The sequence below is a fragment of the Phascolarctos cinereus genome, unplaced genomic scaffold, assembly GCF_003287225.1.
Source record: "Phascolarctos cinereus isolate Bilbo 61053 unplaced genomic scaffold, phaCin_HiC Scaffold_3;HRSCAF=262, whole genome shotgun sequence".
Lineage (NCBI taxonomy): Eukaryota > Metazoa > Chordata > Mammalia > Diprotodontia > Phascolarctidae > Phascolarctos > Phascolarctos cinereus.
Window position 1 is genome coordinate 185,324,005 of NW_027555736.1, and position 19,412 is coordinate 185,343,416.

Sequence of the window (19,412 nt, forward strand, 5' to 3'; positions counted from 1 at the left end):
ATTAAAAAGGTTTGGCATGACAAACCAGCATTTAGAATGACAGCATGAGAAAAATCTGCATTAAACATCTGGTAAGTCTGGTTTCTAAGATACATGGAGAACTGACACAAATAGGACCAAGAACCATTTACTAGTAGATAAGTGGGCAAAGGTTTTCAAAAGAAATGAGAAATACCAGTAACCACATGGGAAAATACTCCAAATCACTGATAATTATTACATTAAAAAAATGGAAAGTTTTATCCCACACCCATCAAACCGGCAAAGTTGATAGAAGGAAACAAGGTCGTTGTAAAAGAAAAGGTAGATGGCACAGTAGATAGAACACCATGCCTGGAGTCAGAAAAGTCCATCTTCATGAGCTCAAATCCATCCTCAAAACAGTAGGTGTGTGACCTGGGCAAACCACTCCAACGAGAAAACAAAAGCCAAATGGGATCACAAAGAGTCAAACACTACTGAAACAACAAAAGGACCGAAGAACTTGAGCTACACAAATAATGGAGTTGTGAGTCAGCCCAACTGTTCCCAGGAAACAATTTAGATTTGAAAAAAGTTACCAATCCATCTGCTTTGACTGTCATCCCCAGTGCGGGGCATGCACCTGAAAGAAGTCAAAAAACTTAAAGGACTTACACATACCAAAATATAACAACACTTTTTTGGTACCAAAAAATTGAAAAGCAAAGTGTGTGTTTATTCAGTGGGAGATGGTTGAATTGAAATATATGAATGTGATGAAATATTGTACTATAAGGAAAGAAATAGGAAGGATTCAGAATATGGGAAAACCATGTATGAACTGATAATGAAATAACCAGGAGAAATAATATGAAATAATTACAATAATAAGTATTTTAAAACTAGACAAAAAGACAAGTCAAAGTAAATGCAATGACCCAGTTTGAACCCAGAAATCACATCATTATGGATACAGTATGTGGTAGGTGCAGACACAATTGCTGTATTGGTCAATTATCTTTTACTTTGTCATTGTTACATGGAACAGTAAGGGGTCTGGGGAAAATTATTATGATGGAAAAAAGTGCTAGTGGTTCAGAATGAGGCAAAATTTTAGGAGTAGCTAATGTGAATTTGTTTGGCTTGACTAATTTGTTACAAGAGAAGGCTTTTTATGGGGGGAGGGGGAGGAGGCTGATAGTGGTAATGATTTTTAAAAAAAGCATGAATGAAACATTTTTAAAATAGTCTCCAAAAAAGAGAAGTGTTGGAACTACTATGTTAAGATGAATATGTATTTACAAAAAGACAAGCTGTGCATAATAGAGATTCACTTTGTCATAGGCAACTCTGTTTTTTTATATAAGAAAATTGATATTTCTTGAAATGTGTCAAGTTCATAATAAAAAAAAAATAAGTGAAAGCCGGTAAAAATGTAAAAGAAAAGGCAACAGAGGTAATCTAGGACAATCCGTAGCTGAACGGGAATCACCATCAGTGTCACTAACAAGTAATCATCCAGTCTCAACTAGAATAAAACGAAAGTTAGGAAGCAAATAATCACTATGCTTTGCCTTCCCTTTAAGTGTTTTCATTCTGAACTTAAACACTGAAATAATTGTTTTCATGCATAGCAGAATACAGATGACTATGAAACTAGGGGCCTCCACATTTAATACTGCTTGCTGTTCTTAAAGTCTCTATAATAAATTATATATATTACCTTCAAAACTGTCCTGCTCCTGCTTCTTTCAGAATTTCCAATTGTTCTCCACTCATTTTTTAAGCTGTTCTGAATGGCCCTTTTGTAATTACGTAATTGTGTAGTTACGGTGCTCCTCACCCCCACCCCAACTTTTGTAACAAATAAGCACAGTAAAACAAAAGGAAACAATACATTTTGGCCGTGTCCAAAAACGTATGTCTCTTCACATTGTGTCCATCTCCTCTCTGTCAGGAGATGGGTAACATATTTCATCAGAGGGCTTCTGAGGATATGGTCATGGTCATGGCATTGATCAGAGTTCTGAAGTCTGTCAAAGTTGTTTTTCTTAACAATGTTGCTGTCCTTGTGTAAATTGTTCTGGTTCTGCTCATGTCACTCTGTTCAAACTACTCAGTATTCTCTGAAATAATCTTTTTTTGTAATTTCTTACTGTGCAATAATGTTCTATTGCATACACATACCACAATGTGTTCAGCCATTACTCAGTTGTCCGAGAGGCAATCTGAGGCACATTCTAGTTCTTTGCTTCCCTCCCCAGTTTTGCTATCCACTTTAGGATTCTCAGATCATTTTGCTTGCCACTATCCTCTTCCTCTTACTGTCTTCTTCTTAACTCAGTCTTCCCTATCCCTGCTTTTTTCTCCTATTATGTTTGAGAGTTCAATGCCCAACTATATGTATGCCCAAGCCTCTTATGTCCATTGCAGATGAAAGGATGAAAGGTTCATCTGATGCTCATTTCTCCCACCCTTTCCTCCGTATTTATATGTTCTCACACATCCCAATTATGAGAAGTAGCAAGTCCCACCCCCTTATTCTTTTCTATACTAGTGTATTCCATTTACATTCCCTTCTTTCCCTCAGAGTCCTCAGAGTACAACCAGTCCACTCCCCCCCCCCACTCCCATCCCAAACTGTGTTTTCCTTATTTAATTCTCCCAATACCCTTGGAATACATTAAAGTTCTAAAGGGATATTTGTTTCTCCTCCTTTTTGAATGTTAGCACTACATCATTATATAGCTCTTTTCAATTTTTCATAAATTTACCTTTTCAGATTTCTCTTGACTCTTGTATTTTTGTTTCAAAGTTTCTGCTCAGCTCTAGGCTTTTCATCAGAAATGTTTCAAAGTCCTCTTTTCCATTAAAGGAACTTTTTCCCACTGTAAAATTATATTCAGCTTTGCAGGGTGATTCTTGGTTATAAATCTTATTTTTTGCCTTTTGAAATATTATTCCAAGATATTTTCTTGTAAAAGCTGCTAGGTCTTCTGTGATCTTGACTATAAACCCTTGGTGTTTGAACTGCTTTTTTCTGATGTTGACAGTATTTTGTCTTTGACATGAGAAATCTAGGTTTTGGCTATGACATTCCTGAGACTTTTCCTTTTGGAGTACCTATCAGGAGATGGTAAGTGATTCTAAAAGATCTGGGCAATTTTCATTTATTATTTCTATGATTTCTTTTTTTTGTTTTGTTTTGTTTTTGTTTTTGTTTTGGCTAGGCAGTGGGGTTAAGTGACTTGCCCAGGGTCACACAGCTAGTAAGTGTTATGTGTCTGAGGCTGGATTTGAACACAAGTCCTCCTGAATCCAGAGCCAGTGCTCTATCCACTGTGCCACCTAGCTGCCCCCATTTATGATTTCTTGAAATATAGTGTCCCTGGTTTTTTAAATCATGATTTTCAGGAGTCCAATGATTCTTAAATTATCCCTCCTTAACCTGTTTTCTAGGTCAGTTTTTTTTTTAATATCAGATATCTTACATTTTCTCCTACTTTTTCAGTCTTGATTTTGTGAAGATTTCTTGCTGTCTAATGGAGTCATTGATATGTTTTTGATCTAGTTTTCGTGGATTCTATTTCTTGGGTAACGTTTTAAAACTTCTTAAACTAAGGTTTACTCTCTTCTAAGCTACTTGCTCTCCTGATTCTTTCCTCAAATGCTTTTATTTCATATTTCTTCTTTAATTTCCTTTAGATATTCAAATAGTTCTTGTGGGAAGTCCATTTTTTTCTTTTGAGTCTCTTGTAATTGGGCAGGGAGGTGGCACAGTGGATAGAATGCTGGGCCTGGAGTCAGGAAGACTCATCTTCCTGAGTTCAAATCTGGCCTCAGACACTAGCTATGGGACCCTGGGTAAGTCACTTAACTCTATTTGTCTCGGTTTCCTCATGTATAAAATGATCTGGAGAAAGAAATGGCAAACCACTCCAGTATTTTTGCCAAGAAGACCCCAAATGGGGTCACAAAGAGTGAGACACCACTAATAACTTTTATAACTGTTACATAGTTACTCGCATTTTAGTATATTTTCAGATTTGAAATTTTTTAATATTGGTTGGTGTTTTCTTTGATTTATTCATCTCTCCAGCTCTGGTTCCTGAACTGGGGCTTTATGCCAAGGCCAGGTTCTACCTCCTGTTCAATTTTTGGTAGGGATGATTGGCCTGGCTTGGCCTTGCCCTGAGTCCCCTGGGCTCCTACAATCCCCTGGATCTTGGAGGTGCAGATTGCTGTACCTTCAGGGCCCTTTCTGGCATTTCAGAACAATGGACCTCAGAGCCCCTGAGCCTGGGGTGTTCCATTATGAGAGCTATGGTGCACCCTGGTAGCTGCCCACTGCTGCTCCCCAGGGTATCACATTGGCTTTCTGACCCACCCTGGGCCTTTTTTGGAGAGCTCTCCCCTTTTACTGCCTCTGAACATAGGACCTTGCAAGCTACACATACCTCTGTCCTGTCTTTAGTGGTAAGTCATCAAGCATTTACTAAATGCCTACTATGTGCCTGTGCTAGGAGTCAGGGTTACAAATACAAGCAAAGAGAAAAGTCCCTGCCCTCTAGGGACTTGCATTCATGGAGGAAGATTGCCCATAAAAGGGAACTTAAAAGCAGGGGATGGCAAAGTGGGAGAAGTACCTTCTTCGGGGCATGGTGTCAAAGTCTAGAGAAGCAGAACCAGAAGAGGAATGAAGGTATGGCTGGCCTAGGAAGGAGTTCTGAGTGGAACTTGCCACTGGGAGAAGGGACCTGCAAGAGGGATCTTCCAGGTGTAAGAAGGCCACGGGGGTGGAAGGAACTTCCAAGGTGAGAAGGCAACTGAATGATAGCAAAGTCTGGAGGGTCAGAAATGGAGGCAAGGGAGAAATGAGAGGCTCTCCTGGGCTACCACTGGCTTTGCTAGCAGACCCCTTTTCTGTTGTCCTCTCACTTCTGGCTGATCTCTTAAGCAGTTCTGGGGTAGAAGTAGTTATTTTAATTTTTCATTTGATTTCTTGATCTGTATTCCATATGGTGCAAACTTCAAGGTTTTGCTGGGAAATGTGAGAGCTGAGCAGTCTGCCATTCAAGAAGCCATCTTTATGCTTTTCTGTGCTTTGCTTTCAAGACTTTTCAAATGCTACGGGATTGATCTCTATCTTCTCAGCTCTGGCAGGATATTTATAACAGATGGAAAGTGACTTGCCCTATGTGAAAGAGGACCTTGAGGGGTCTTGACTTTTTAATTACCCCATCATCCTGCAAGATAATCTTTAAGGTGAAAGGATGAGCCCTCTATCACATGGTGCTTAGCCTTTCAGGTCTTGGAAGGGTTTAAAAGCAGTTAGACCCAATCTCAGTGGAACATTCTAGCTGTTACTGTCAGTTCCAACTGTCCCTGACCATAAGCTTAGAATACAGCTCCTCTTGTTACAATTTCTCTGTCTTTGTACATTTCATCTGCCTCAGAAAAAGTTAAACATTAGAGGGTGAGTAACTTGTTCAAGGATTACATGCTGGGAAAGAGCTTCAAAAGTAAGGAGGAATGTCAATTTCCTATGCCCATTTCTAAGCCCACCACTCAACTAAAACTGCTCTCTCCAAAGTTACTGACGATTCCTCAGTTGTTGAATCTGATCATTTCTCAGCTGTAATTCTTTCAGCCTGTATGCTGCGTTCATCATTACTGACCACCTCTCTCCCTGGATACTCTGTCCTCTCTGGGCTTTCATGACCCTACCTCGTTCTCCCACCTGTCCGATGGCTCTTAGCTGATATATAATTGCTTATTCCCTCCCTCCTTTCCACTTTGGTGCTAAACAATGGTAGGGATACAAAGAGGAACAAGATAAAGCCCCTGTCCTTAAGGTTATAATCTGGTTAGGGAAACAAGATCAGTGTACAAATGATTATAATACAAACTAGACTAAGTGCATGATAGATGTGTCAAGGAAAAGGTCCAAGGACGCAGAGATTACTTCCATTTGGAGGAATCAGGAAGGCTTTCTGGGGGGGTAGTGAGATATTACAATTGATATTGCAACAGGTGGGGAATGGGGAAAAGGAGATGCATTCCAGTTGCTGAAGACCATTGATCAAAGGCAAAGGGATTGTCATTGGAAGGCAGTCCAGTTTCACTGAAGTGGGTAGACTTCTAGGCAAGATGGCAGAGCAGCCCAATTCCTACACATGTACTCCAGAAAAGATAATACAAAAAAGCACTAGACCAAATAACGATTAAGAAACAAAGACAGGGGGCATCTAGGTGGCACAGTGGATAGAGCACCGGCCCTGAAGTTAGGAGGACCTGAGTTCAAATCCAGCCTCAGACCAAACACTTGACACTTACTAGCTGTGTGACCCTGGGCAAGTCACTTAACTCCAATTGCCTAAAAATAAAAAAAAGAAAAGAAACAAAGAGAGAAATCAAGTAAGTTCCCTCATCCAGCCTTGGGTGGCAAAAAGGAATACCCAGAAGACCACAGGCACTGAGGAGAGGGCCAGCCAGAGGAGCCAGGCAAGGTAACCACAGCATTCAGAGCCCTTCCAGCTTAGTCCTGGAGTGCTCCATCCGGGAAGCTTCAGGATAGTCAGGCACATTCTCTATACTGACAGGAGGGTAGCTAAGTACCTGGGAGACTAACAGCTCCTACATCAAGGGGGCAGTGATCAGTCCACATGCTTTAGGGTCTCTAAAAATTTGCAATAAACTGACTTGAGCTTCCCCTGATGACCTTGCAGGGCTCTGTACCCAGAGGATATAGGGAAACCTAGGACTTGCCAGCACTTTGTACAGTTATCCCTTCCACATCGAGACTTTTCCCATCACAATTTTGATATATCACAGGTCGGCATAAGAAATTAAATGGGAATTTTGGGGGAGTTTTGCAGAAGCTGTAGACGACACATGAAGGCCAGCAGACAACACAGAAATGCATAAAATATATGTATAGTATTATATAATATCAACATATTCTATCTTTTAATACCATAATAATTCAGACTTCTCTGGTATAAAGGGAGAGCCCAAAAATTTTTAAGAAAATTTTCCACATTGACATGGGGATGCTCCATGCTTCTTGCCACCATGATGTGGTGGGGATAACTGTATATAACAGTCATCAGTTGGAGGGAGGGCTATCAGCAGAAACCCAAACAATACAGATTGGGACCAAACAAAGGTCTACCATCCTATTCAAGTGTGCAGGAGAGTTGGAACCTGGCCCTGACCAAAAAAAAAAAATTTCTAATTCAAGACATAAAGTTGAAAATATGAATAAACAGAAGACTCCAATGATGAAAAACTGTATGGAGCTAGGGATGCCTAGGACACAAGCATAGTTGAAGAGAGTAGCTTCAAAGCAACTATGACCAGAGTCTCAGAAAAAAGGTATAGCTTGGCCACAAGATCTATTAGAATTCTGGGAAGAGTTGAAACAAACGGTAACAAAAGGATATAATTGGCTCTCTATTGCATTCCTATCAAAGTCTGCCCTAAACCTACTTTCCACTCCTCCAGCCTCCCATATTGCTTCCCTCCCTTTCTCTTATCAGAGGAGCTCACTTCATAGAAAAGTGCAGTTATTGGCCACGAGCTCCCTCTTCTCCCCTTTTCTATCTCTCAAAACCTCTTGATATCTCTAATGAACTAGCCCCCCTGACCAAGGCTAACCCTCTTACTTATTTTTAAATGGTTTTGTATTTATATCTTTTGTTTTTACACTGTTCTTCCCCTGCCCCCACCCAGAGATATCCCTTGGGACAAAAAAAAAATTAATAAAAAGAAAAGAAAAAGATTTGATAAAAACCAATCAAAACATTAAAATAAATCTGAAATTATAAGCAACATTCCACACAAATAGACTCTGACTTCTACAAAAGAGGGGCAAGGGAGGTCATCTACTCATACCTCTACTTTGCAGCCAAGCTTGGTCTCTATTTCACATTCAGTTTTTACTCTTCTTTCTATTTACATTGTTGTAGCTATTGTGTATATTGTTTTTCTGGCTTTCCTTCACATTACAATTCATATGATTCTTTCCATGCTTCTCTGCATTGATCACACTTGTTTCTTATGCCAAAGTAATAACCCATTATGTTCATCTGTCACCGTTTGCTTAGCCACTCCCCAGAGTAATGGACACCACTTTGGTTTCCAGTTCTTTGCTATCATAAAAAGTACTACTGCGAATATTTTCATGTACACGGGAACTTTGTTTTTGCCAAGGTCCTCTTTGGGAAGTATTTGTACCAATGGGCTCTCTGGTTCAAAGAATAGGGACGTTTTAGTTCCTTTATTTGCACAATTCCAAATTGCTTTCCAGAAAGTGGCATCAGTTCATAGCTCCACTAATACCCCTCTGACATTGATTATTCTCTTCTGTTATTTTTGCTAATTTACTAGGTGGGAGGTGAAGCCTCAGACTTGTTTTGATTTGCATTACATTATTATTGGTGCTTTGGAGCATTCTTTCATATAGTTACTAATATTTGGATGTATGGTTATAATATGGTTGTTAATTCTTTTTTTTAACTGTTCATATCCTTTATTATTTCTTTATCAGAGAATTGCTTTTTGTCTTATATATTTCTGTTAGTTGTCTATATATCTTGTATATAAAACCATTATCACAGATTTAATAATAATAATAGCTAGCACTTACATAGTGCTTTAAGGTTTGCAAAGAGCTTTACAAATATTTCATTTTATCCTCTTTACAACCCTGGTATGTAAATGCTAGTATTATTACCCATTTTATAGATGAGGAAACTGAGGCAGACAAGTTAAGTGATGTGCCCACAGTTACACAGATGGTAAGGTCTTCATAATTCCAGGTTCAGTGCTCTATCCACTACATCGCCTAATACCTGATAGATTTTTTGTTTCCCATTGACCACTTCCTTTCCTATCCTAGATATGTTAATATTGTGCAAAAGCTTTTCAGTTTCACATAATCAAAATGATCTGTTGTAATTGCCTCTATGTCTTGTTTCCACCTCTCAATTTATTTATACCCTCTCATCTTTTCCAGCAGATGGGTCCCTCAATTATTCCCTATCACTAATCTTTTTTTATTGGTTCCTTTACTTCTGTCTATACAAGTGCCCAGGTCTTCCTGCAGGCTTAAAAACAACCACCACAACCACTTTCCATTTCCTCAAATGATTGTCCTAAATATCCCCTCCCTTTCACAGCCAAAATCCTAGCAAAAGCCATCTAAACTCATTGGCCTGCCCCTCCTCTCTTCTCACCACTTCAGATCTTTGTAATCTGGTATCTGACCTCATCTTTCAATGGATATTGTTCTTTTCAAGTAGTCACTTACTCAACAAGTATTTACTAAGCATCATAGATAGATTAGTAGCCAGGCACTGCACTAGGAGCTATAGACACAAATACAAAAATAAAACAATTCTGGAACTCAAGAACCTTGTATTTTTTCAGGGGGAAACAATATGTACAAGGAAAATAAAATACATACCAAATAATTATCATTGTGGGACTAGGACTAGCAAATGAGAGGATCAGATAGGCTTTCTGAAGGAGGTGGCAATTGATTTTTTAAAAATTTTATTTTTTATTCTGAACTTCACAAACACCCCCAAAAAGAATACTTCCACATGCAAAATAGAACAGGAAAAGAGGATTATATATGAAACTTCTAATCTCTATTACATGTAGCTTGCTTTTTTTTTTTTAAAGTATATACTAAATCCAACAAGTTACTTTCAGAGCTGTCCAGCTTGTCTAGGTTTCCTTCTGAACTTCCTTTGTTTTCTGTGCTTTTAAAAAAATTTATTTTTTATTCTGAAGCCAATAAACTGAGCATTTCCACATACATCACGGAACAGGAAAAAACCATGAAACATATGAAACCATACAAATCTAAACAATGTATAGCTTGCTTTTCCTTCTAAATATATGACAAATTGAACATTTAACTTTCAAAACTGCCCTGTCTGTGTTTCCTTCTGGCCTTCCTTTTGTTCCCTTCTGTGAATTTTTAAAAAATGCTCCAATGACTTTTTTTTCTTTTTAAAGTAATCCTATTGGTATTTCCTGTTTCCGCTTTCTCCCTCACAAGTTAAAAAAGAAAAAACCCTTGTAATAAATATGTGTAAGTCAAGCAAAACAAATCCCTATTTTAGCCTCATCAGAAAATACATGTCTCACTCTTACTTTGAGGCCATCACCTCCTTCTCAGGAAGAAGGTAACGTGGTTCATCTTCAGTCCTCTGGAATTACGGTTGGTAATTGTTTTGATCAGAGTTCTTAAGTCTTTCAAAGTCGCTTGTTTTTTCAATACTAATGTTACTGGATAAATTGTTCTGGTTCCATTCACTTTACTCTGTATCAGTTCACACAAATCTTCTTAGGTTTTTATGAAACCATCCCTTTTGTCATTTTTTTAAACAAGATAATATTCTATTACATTCACAACACCAAAATTTGTTCAACCAGTTCCAGCCGATGGGCATCCCCTCAGTTTCCCATTGTTTGGTATAACAAAAATAAATATTTTTGAACTTTCAGATCTTTTTCTTCTTTCTTTGATATCTTTGGGGTATATGTCTAGTAAGTGGTATCCCTGAGTTAAAGGGTATGCACAATTTAGTGACTATTTGGGTACAATTCCAAATTGTTTTCTGGAATGGCTGGACCGAGCCATATGGCTAGGAGATAATAATTGGTATGAACTTTGAAGGAAGATTGGGATTCTACAAGGTGGAGGTAAGGAGGGAGGGCATTCCAGGCATGGGCAACAGCCATGCAAAGGAATGTAAGGAGAGGATGAAGTGTACCATTCAGGGAACAGCAATTTGGCCAGTTTGATACTTTTTATGTATATCTTCAGAGCTTAGTAAAATGTTAGGCACATAGCAAGCACCTAATAAATTATCTTTCAGTCATGCACTCATTCAACTTAGTGTGTGAAAGGGAGTAATGTGCAAATGATGGTGGAAAGGTCTGGAGCCAGATCACAAGGGCTTTAAAAGTCAAACAGGCAGGTTTGTATTTTATCTTAAAGAGAGAGCCACTGAAGTTTTTGGAACTAGCAAATGACAGGGCCAGACCTCTAATTTTAAGGCTATCTCTTTGGCATCTATGTGGAGACTTGAGGCAGGGAGAACAGTTAAAAGGTTATTATCATAGTCAACATGGGAGGTAATGAGGGCCTAAGGTAGAGTGCTGGCTTGTGAGTAGAAAGAATATATATGTAGACAGAATTGACAAGACTTGGCAACTCATTGCATTGGAGGGTCCAATGAAGAGGGAAAGGTTAAGAATGAACCTAACACTGAAAAATTTGTTTGACAGGAAAAAGAGTGTTGCCTTCAACAGAAGGAAGTTCAGAATATGAGTAGGTTTGAATGGAAAGATAATGAGTTCTTTCTGGACATTGTTGAGTTTGAGATTCCTAACAGATATCCAGTTGAAGGTGTTATAGTTGGCCCTATGACACTGTGGATCAGGAGACACTTGGGTTGGATAGATAAATTTGAGAGTTGTCTGTCTAGAAGTGACATCTGAACCCATATGAGCTGATGAGACCACCAAGAGAGGAAGTATAAAAAGAGAAGAGGGGCTGAGACAAAGTAAGTCCTCCAGTATACCCACACATAGGAGGCTAGACATGAAGAATGGTCCAGCAAAGAGAACTGAAGAAATACCTGACTGGTAAGAGTACCAAGAGAGAACAGTGTCATAAAACCCAGGGAGAATATTGTCCAGGAGGTCATTAACAATGGAAAATATTTCAGTGTCATTAAAGGTAAAGGCAGCAGGTTGGGCAATTAATAGATCACTAAGAACCTTATACGGTGAAGTTTTAATTGAATGCAAGTTCAAAGCCAGACTTCAAGAATTTGAAGAAGCAGTGCATGTAGACATCTTTTTCTAGGATGATATCTAGAGAGATGAAGGATCAAGTGAAGGATTCCTAACAATGGGAAAAAATGGGGACATGTTTGCAAACAGTAGGCAAGAAGCCCATGAAAAACAGATTGAAAATTAAAGAGAGGGGATAAGAAATGGGCAATTTTCCTCAGAAATTGGAAAGAATGAGATCCAAGATTAATCTCTTAAAAGACGAAACCATCAAACTCAAAGGCCTTTTCTCAGTCCTGATCTCAGCATGTGACATCACTGATTATACTCTTCTTGAGAATACTCTCTGTTCTCTGGGTTTTCAAGATATCTATTGATTCTTGGGGCAGCTAGGTGGCACAGTGGATAGAGCACTGGCCCTGAAGTCAGGAGGACCTGAGTTCAAATATGACCTCATACCAAACACTTGATGAGTACCAGCTGTGTGACCCTAGGCAAGTCACTTAATCCCAATTGCCAAAAAAAAAAAAGATATCTAGTGATTCTTCACCTACCTGTCTGGCCATTCCTTTGCAATCTCTTTTGTGGAATCATAAATCAATCAACAAGCATTCATGCCCAATATGGTTAAGACACTGGGGATACAAAGGCAGAAATAAAACAGTTCCTTCCCTTGAGGAGTTCACAATCTAGTTGGGAAGAGATATTTTGCATGTATAGAAAATACAAGGTAATTTGGGGGAGGGGAGCAGAATAAGGAAAAGTCTAAAGTAGAAGATGGCCTTTGATCTGAGCCTTGAAGGAAACTGAGGGTTCTAAGAGGCAGAAGTGAAGAGGGTGTGTGTCCCAGGCACTGGGTGCAACCAATGCAAAAGCAAGGAGATGGAAGCCATAGCGCTGTATGAGTAATAAGGCTAGATAGACTGGACAAAATAGTATGCATAAAAAGGCCAGAAAGGTGGGTGGAGGCCAGGTTGTGAAGGTATTTAAATGCCAAACAGAGAAGTCTGGATGTATGAATAAAGCTTTTAGGGCTTGTTATCTGCAAAGCTTTTCAAAGACAGTCAGTGTTTGTTCTCAAGGAGCTCACATTCTAATAGGAGAGACAATACCTACCGAAAGATAGAGCTGCAAACCAGACTGAAAGCTCCCATGATCCTTTTTCAATTTTATCTTGGAAATAATTACACACTGTAGTTTATGGAGTAAGGGAATAACACAAACCCTTTAGTCGGTCATTAATCAGTCAAGTGGGAAAGAAGGATACCTGCAGCTAGGAGACAACTGCCCAGGGCTAGCCCAGATGGAGGATCTGGAAGGAGCTTTCCCATGTTCGCCCTCCACCAAATACAATCAGTGGGAGGGAGAGGTCCCGGGGCCAGGGGGTGCTGAGTGTGACTGCTGAGTGTGGTGTGAATTACTGAGAACTGAGGAGGTGTGAGTTTCAGAATTTATGCAATCTTTCAGAAAGATGAGTCATTGGAGACAACGAGGAAGTCAGGAAATCAGCCAGGTGGGAAATGATTTAGGAAAATCACTTTTAACAGCTGTGTGTATGAAGGTAAGGCTCAATAAGCCTGGAAAAATGTAAGAACTAGATTGTGAATGGCTTTAAAACCCCTTTGACTGTCCAGTTTGTGTTTTGCCCTACAAGAGGCAGCCACTAGAGTTTTTTGAACTGGGGAGTCAGAAGAACAGACCCCTACTTCACTGCCTTGGAGAATGGTTTTGAAAAAGCAGAGACTCGAGGCAGGGAGACCAAATGCGAGGCTACGCTGCAGTAGTCCAGGTGAGAGGGGGCGAGGGCCTGAAGTGGGGTGATGGCTGTGTGAGGGTAGAGAGGGGAGCAGAAGGTGGACAATGGAGAAAGAAAGGTGAAGGTATGGCAACTGACAACTGGATATACACTGGGTAACTGACAGTGAAGAGTCCATGACATGATTATCTCCTTGACGCTTTTATTATCCATGCCCCTTAACTGCGGGATCGTCCCCCCCAAAAAAAAAACCTCCGCCGTTTTCCCCTCATTAATCTCTCCTTTGATGACGCTATCAGCTCCCTTAGGTTCAACTATCATTTCTCTGAAGATGACTCTCAGATCTACCGAGTGTTCCAAAAAAAATGTAGTGTCGTTTTAAGCTATGGAGCTTATATGCACTTAAAAACAAAACAAAACACCACCGCCACTTAAACGCACTAAGACTTCTGGGACACCCGGTAGCTAACTAATCCCTTGTCTCTCGATCTCGAGCGCCAGGCCCGCCATGTTGAGCTGGAGCACCCACGAGCATCTCACACTCAACGTAATTCTAACACACCTGTTGCCTTTCCCCGAAGCCCGGCCCTCTTCTGACACCCTCCGATTCCACCTAGGTTTACAACCTCAGTACCATCGATTCCTTATGCTCCCTCACCGTCTCCCTCTTCCCCCAATTTGCAAGCAGTTGTTAAACCTAGTTGTGGGCCTTTCCCTGTTGGAAACGCGGGCACAACCAACACCCCAAGTACCGACTCGCTGGGCCCAACCCCGGTAAGGTGGTGGTGGGGGGAAAGAGCTAACATCTTTAAAAGGGCAGTCTGCGGCAATGCATTCTGGGACTCGTAGTTCCATGTGGGACCCATTGCATGCTGGGAGCTACAGTCCTAGCCGGTGCCCACTGCTTAGTTCTTGGGAGTTGTAGTCGTTCACTTTGGGAGGGGCACGGGGAAGTGCATAGCATTCCCCAGCCCTGACTTTTGCTTCGGGTCTCTGCTGCACTGGTGCAGGCGGATGACGGTTGCGGTTTAAGTTCTCTAGTTTAAAAGACAACATGGACTACCGAAGCGCCAGTCACCGGCGACTGAGGGAGGGCGGGAACGGCACAGCACAAGGGGGAGGGAGGGCCGTGCGGCGCGTGCGTGACCCCGACGTAACCTCGGAGCTCTGAGTTTAGCGGGATTTCCGAACTCGGCATCCGCCGGCGAAGTGAGCGGGAGAGCGCGCGCTGGGGGCGGGATCGGACGGGACCGGAACCGAAGCTCGCGGACGGTAGTCGAGGTGAGTGAGTGAGGCACCCCCTCCCCGGGACTCCTCGGACGAGCGGGCCGTCCTTCCGGCGGCGCCCACCCCCGACTTTGCCCCTCGGTACGCGGGACGGGGCTCCCGGCTGTGGTACCCGGACCCCGAGGCCAGGTGCTGGCGGCATCCCAGCTGGAAAGCTGAGAGGCCGGGGAAGTCCTCTAGTGCAGCCCCCTTCCTCGACAGACTGGGAAACTGAGGCCCAGAGCTGTGGCGAGCGGTAGATCGGGGATTCCGGCCCTCAGCCCCTGACAGTAAATTAAGTATCTCTGGGCCTCGAGCAATTTCATAAGGTTCTCGGGCCCCCGAAGCTTTATCCAAACTGTCCAGGGCAGATGGCGTCTGTATCCGTTTGTTGTCGTTTTAGCTTTTTTTTTTTCCCCTATTAACAAAAACACCCTTTCTTGGCCACTCCTTCTTCCCACCCCCATGGAAGGGATGGGGGGGGGGGGAAGAAGGCCTTGTGACGATTATCCATAACGAAGCAAAACAAATTTCCCTCTTCGACCGTGGCCAAAAATATGTCAGCACCCGGAGCCCTTTACCTCACTGTCAGTAGGTGGGTCCTCTGGAATCGAGGTTGGTTTTTTCGTGGATCAGGATTCTTAAGTCCTTCAGAGTGGTTTGTCTTTATTATGTTGTTATTGTATAACTTGTCCCGCTTTTGCTGATCCATTTTTTTGTAATGACTGTAACTTACAGACATTGAGATCTTGTACCTTCTACCGGGTTTAACCAGCCTTATTGCTTGATTTATCCAAATGTATTTTTGTGAGATTTTTCCATTTTCTCCGTGTGGGGATTGTTAATTTGTTCTAGATCTTCCCAATACACCTTTCATTAGATTCAACAAACACTAATTAAGCACCTATTATGTGCAAAATTGAGGTGCTGTGGAGAAGGAAAGTTTAGATGAAACTCGTCCCCGAGTTAGTGCATTTTACAGTGTAATAGGAGTATAGGATAAGTAGATAATTAATCTTTTGTGGATCTGTGGTCTCATTAATGCAAATATTTCCACCAGTGGTACTGTAGATCACTATCCAGACATATTTTCTCATTCCATAGGATTCTTGGCTATGTTTTCATAAATTGTTGGAAAGGTTTACAGAATGTAGTGGAGGACTTCTTTGGGGTCTTTTAAGATTCTGTGGGTACCACCTTGGACATTCTGTCCCTTGCTCTTTACTATACCTCCTGTACACGTTCATATCTCATAATTACAATATAGAGTGTTGGCAGACGGGTAGTGCATTAGTAACATGTGTTAAAGATGATTGGAATTAGTAGTTCAGAGATTATGGTCACTAGGTGAGAACAGTTTCTATCAGGGTGAGGAAGCCAAATTGCAAGGGGTTAAGTGAGACATGAGTACATTGAGGCAATTAGTGGAAATGACTTTTTAAAAATGAGTTTTCATTGATATTTTTTTACATCATAATAGTACCCCCAACAACCATCCCATAAAGCTATTTCATGTAACCAATGGTATTTTAAAAGGAAAAAAAGGGGGGGAATCAACATAACTGATCCATAAAACAAAAAAGTCTGAAAATATGCACAATATACAATATTTGTAGACATCCCACTTGTGCAAAGGAGTAGGGTGGAAATGTTTTCTCATATTTCTTCTTTCAAGCCATGCTTGTCCTTTGTAATTTCGCAATATGTGTGTGTGTGTGTATGTGTACATTGTTGTAGCCATTGTGTATGTTTTCTTGACTTTGCTTCATTTTATATCGGTGCATGTACATCTTTCTGTGCCTCTCTATATGCTTCTCATCACATTCTTCATTTCGTATAGCACAGTAATATTCCATTACATTCATGTACCAAAATTTTTTAGCCATTTCCCAATAGATTACTACTTTGTTTCCACTTCTTTGCTCTCACAAAAAGTGTCACTATAAATTTTGTTGTGTATGGAGCTTTCTTCTTATCAGTGGCCTTCTTGGCCTGGGGTATAAACCTAGTGGTAGAACCTCTAGGTTAAAAGGTATGGATATTTTAGTCACTTTATTTGTATAATACCAAATTATTTCCAAAATGGTTGTACTGATTCATAGCTCCACCAACAATGCACTAGGATGCCTATCTTCCGGCAGCCCCTCCCACACTGAAGATATTCCTACCTTTTGTCATCTTTGCCAATTTTGCAAAGTGTGAGGTGAAACCTCAGGGTTATTTTGATTTACATTTCTCTTATTATTAGTGATTTGGAGCATTCTTTCATGTGGCTGTTAATAGTTTGTAGCTCTTTAGAGAGCTGTTTGTTCACGTCCTTTGACCACTCATCTACTGGGGTCATATGTCTGTTGGTCATATATCTGCTTCTCTATCTGTTTATCTATATTTGTTGATTGTTTATATGTTTTGGATACAAAGCCCTTAGAGAAATTTGATAGAGGGTTTTTTCCCCCTCTGACCTCTTCCCTTCTTAGTCTAGGTGCTTTAGTTTTGTAGGTGCTGAAGCTTTTCAGTGTCATGTAATCAGTTATCTATTTTATTTTTCGTAATTGCTTCAGTCACTTTGATTGAAGATATATTGCCTACCCATGCCTATGAAAAGTATATGATCTGCTTCTCTTCTAATATCTTTAATGGTTTGATCCTTAATATTAAGGGCTAGAAATGAGTCTTTACAGGAATTTGTGAAAGGGTGAAGAAATAGAAGATAATAGCTTGCAAGGATTATTGGAAAGGTTTTTTTTTTTTTAAAGGATTGGAAGGGGACACCTAGGCATATTTGTAGGCATCAGGGAGCCATACAACATGTTAGGACATGTATGGTGCTTAGCATTTAAGTAAGTGCTGGTTGATGGTGTTTGAAAATGAGTGAATGATTAAAAGAGCAGGTAGGGATATGAGTAAAGGGGATGGTTTTAGCAAGAAGGTACGCTTCTTCCTTGGAGACTAGAGCAAAGGAAAAAAAGAGAGAGAGAGAATGTAGAGGGATTTCCAAGTGTGGAAGTAAGGAAGAAAAAGGAAATTTAGGTTGGATGTCCTCTATTCTCAGTAAAGAGGCAAGGTACTCTGCTGAGATTGCTGAGAGGAGAGAGGAAAGAGGTAGTATATGGAGCTTGAGAGAAGAAAAGATTTGGTATGGCCACTGTAGCGAGTGTGATAAAAAGACAACTTTGGAAGAATAAAGGATTATGGTAAAGGCACAGGTGAGTTTAGATAACAATAATAGTTGACCTAGTTGGCACAATTATTTGACAGCATTCAACAATATATTATTCATATGCAGAGAAAACAAACAGTGAGAGTAATCTGGGGTTGGGTTTTGTCAAGCTTCACAGCAATAGGCAAATAGGACAAAGGGCAAGGTATTTAGGAAAGGTAGTATGTTGTTGAACTTGTCAGTCATAGTGTCAGAGCAGAAGTACTAGATTGGAAGGAGTGGATGAAATAGAGGGACTGGAGCTCACAGTGAGGATGGAGAAAAAGTTAAAGGAAGAATGTAGCTGGGAGGATGAGTGGTTATGATCTGAAGAATTTTAGAGTTCGAGGTCATGGTGATAGCATAGTTATGGGTGATGTTAGCTACTGTAATCTGCAGATTATTTGAGACAACGTAAAGTAAATTAATTGCCTTACACAATAAACCTTACAACATTTTACACATTTAAAAATATGCAGCACATTTGCTGCAATCACTTGTTTTATATAATTTGGCATTGAATTCACAAGATTTTGGCATATTCTTTATCATGAAAGCGTATTTTTATCACATTGTGATTATTCTTCCATTTCTGACTCTGCCAGCCAACTTCTTAGGATATACAACTGGAGGGGATTTTAGGATTAAAGTTCACATTTATGAAATATCTACTATGTGTAAGACACTAACGACCCTTTCTAGGTTCTAGGAATGCAAAGACAAAAAACAAAAACCGTCCCTGCTGTTAAGAAGCTTACATTTTGGTGGGGGGTAGAAAGATAGAACACAGATCAACAAATAAAAAATTTGTATTAAGTAATTTCAGGAGGGAAAGTTGAGAACTGTGGCAGAGAGGGGAAAACACAAAAGGCCTCATAGAAGAGGTGAGCCTTGAAGGAAGCAAGTGATCCTAAAAAAGCGCTTAGAGGGTATTGCAGATATGAAATACCCATGCAAAACCATAGAGGTGGGAGATAGAATATCAGGACAGGAACCAGCTAAAAGGCTTGTTTGAGTAGAACAGAGAGTGAGAAGAAGGAGTTAGGGGAGTAATAGGAAATGAATCAAAAGGTAGGTAGATGAGAACCAGATTGTGGAAGACTTTAAATAGTTTACTAAGCTTTTTGTATTTCTCTCAGAAGCAATAAGGATCTACTAAAGATTTTTGAGAAGGCTATTAACTAGGAAGTGCCGTGGTCAGGTCATAGGATTTTAGATTTAGAGCTGGGAAGGACCTCAGAGTTCAGTCCCCTCATTTTCTAGATAAGGAAATTGGGGCCTAGAGAGGTAACTTGCACAAGGACATACAAACAGTAAGTTGGTAGAACCAGGGTTTCAAGTCAGATCTTCCGTCTCCAAATGTAGTATTTTTTCCTACTATTCTAGCTTCTAGCATAGTGCCTGAGATATATA

The 19,412-nt window shown here is 40.4% G+C and overlaps 1 protein-coding gene and 1 long non-coding RNA gene across 6 annotated transcripts in view; one reads left to right on the top strand and one right to left on the bottom strand.

Annotated features, from left to right (window-relative positions):
* Positions 1 to 1,894, bottom strand: part of LOC144456332 (uncharacterized) — a 28,524-nt gene extending 26,630 nt beyond the window's left edge. The window contains exon 1 of the long non-coding RNA XR_013485406.1: positions 1,685 to 1,894. This is a non-coding gene — a long non-coding RNA (uncharacterized LOC144456332). The remainder of the gene's footprint in view (positions 1 to 1,684) is intronic.
* A 3,479-nt stretch (positions 1,895 to 5,373) lies between these two features.
* RAD51 (RAD51 recombinase) overlaps positions 5,374 to 19,412 on the top strand; it is a 48,418-nt gene continuing 34,379 nt past the window's right edge. The window contains exon 1 of one of the 5 annotated variants that reach the window (XM_021009260.2): positions 5,374 to 5,437. The gene's annotated coding sequence lies outside the window, so the exon portion shown is untranslated. Of the gene's footprint in view, positions 5,438 to 13,375; positions 13,568 to 14,106; positions 14,309 to 14,463; positions 14,903 to 19,412 lie in introns of those variants that run through there. The other 4 variants (XM_021009262.2, XM_021009263.2, XM_021009259.2 and 1 more) reach the window with 4 other exon arrangements.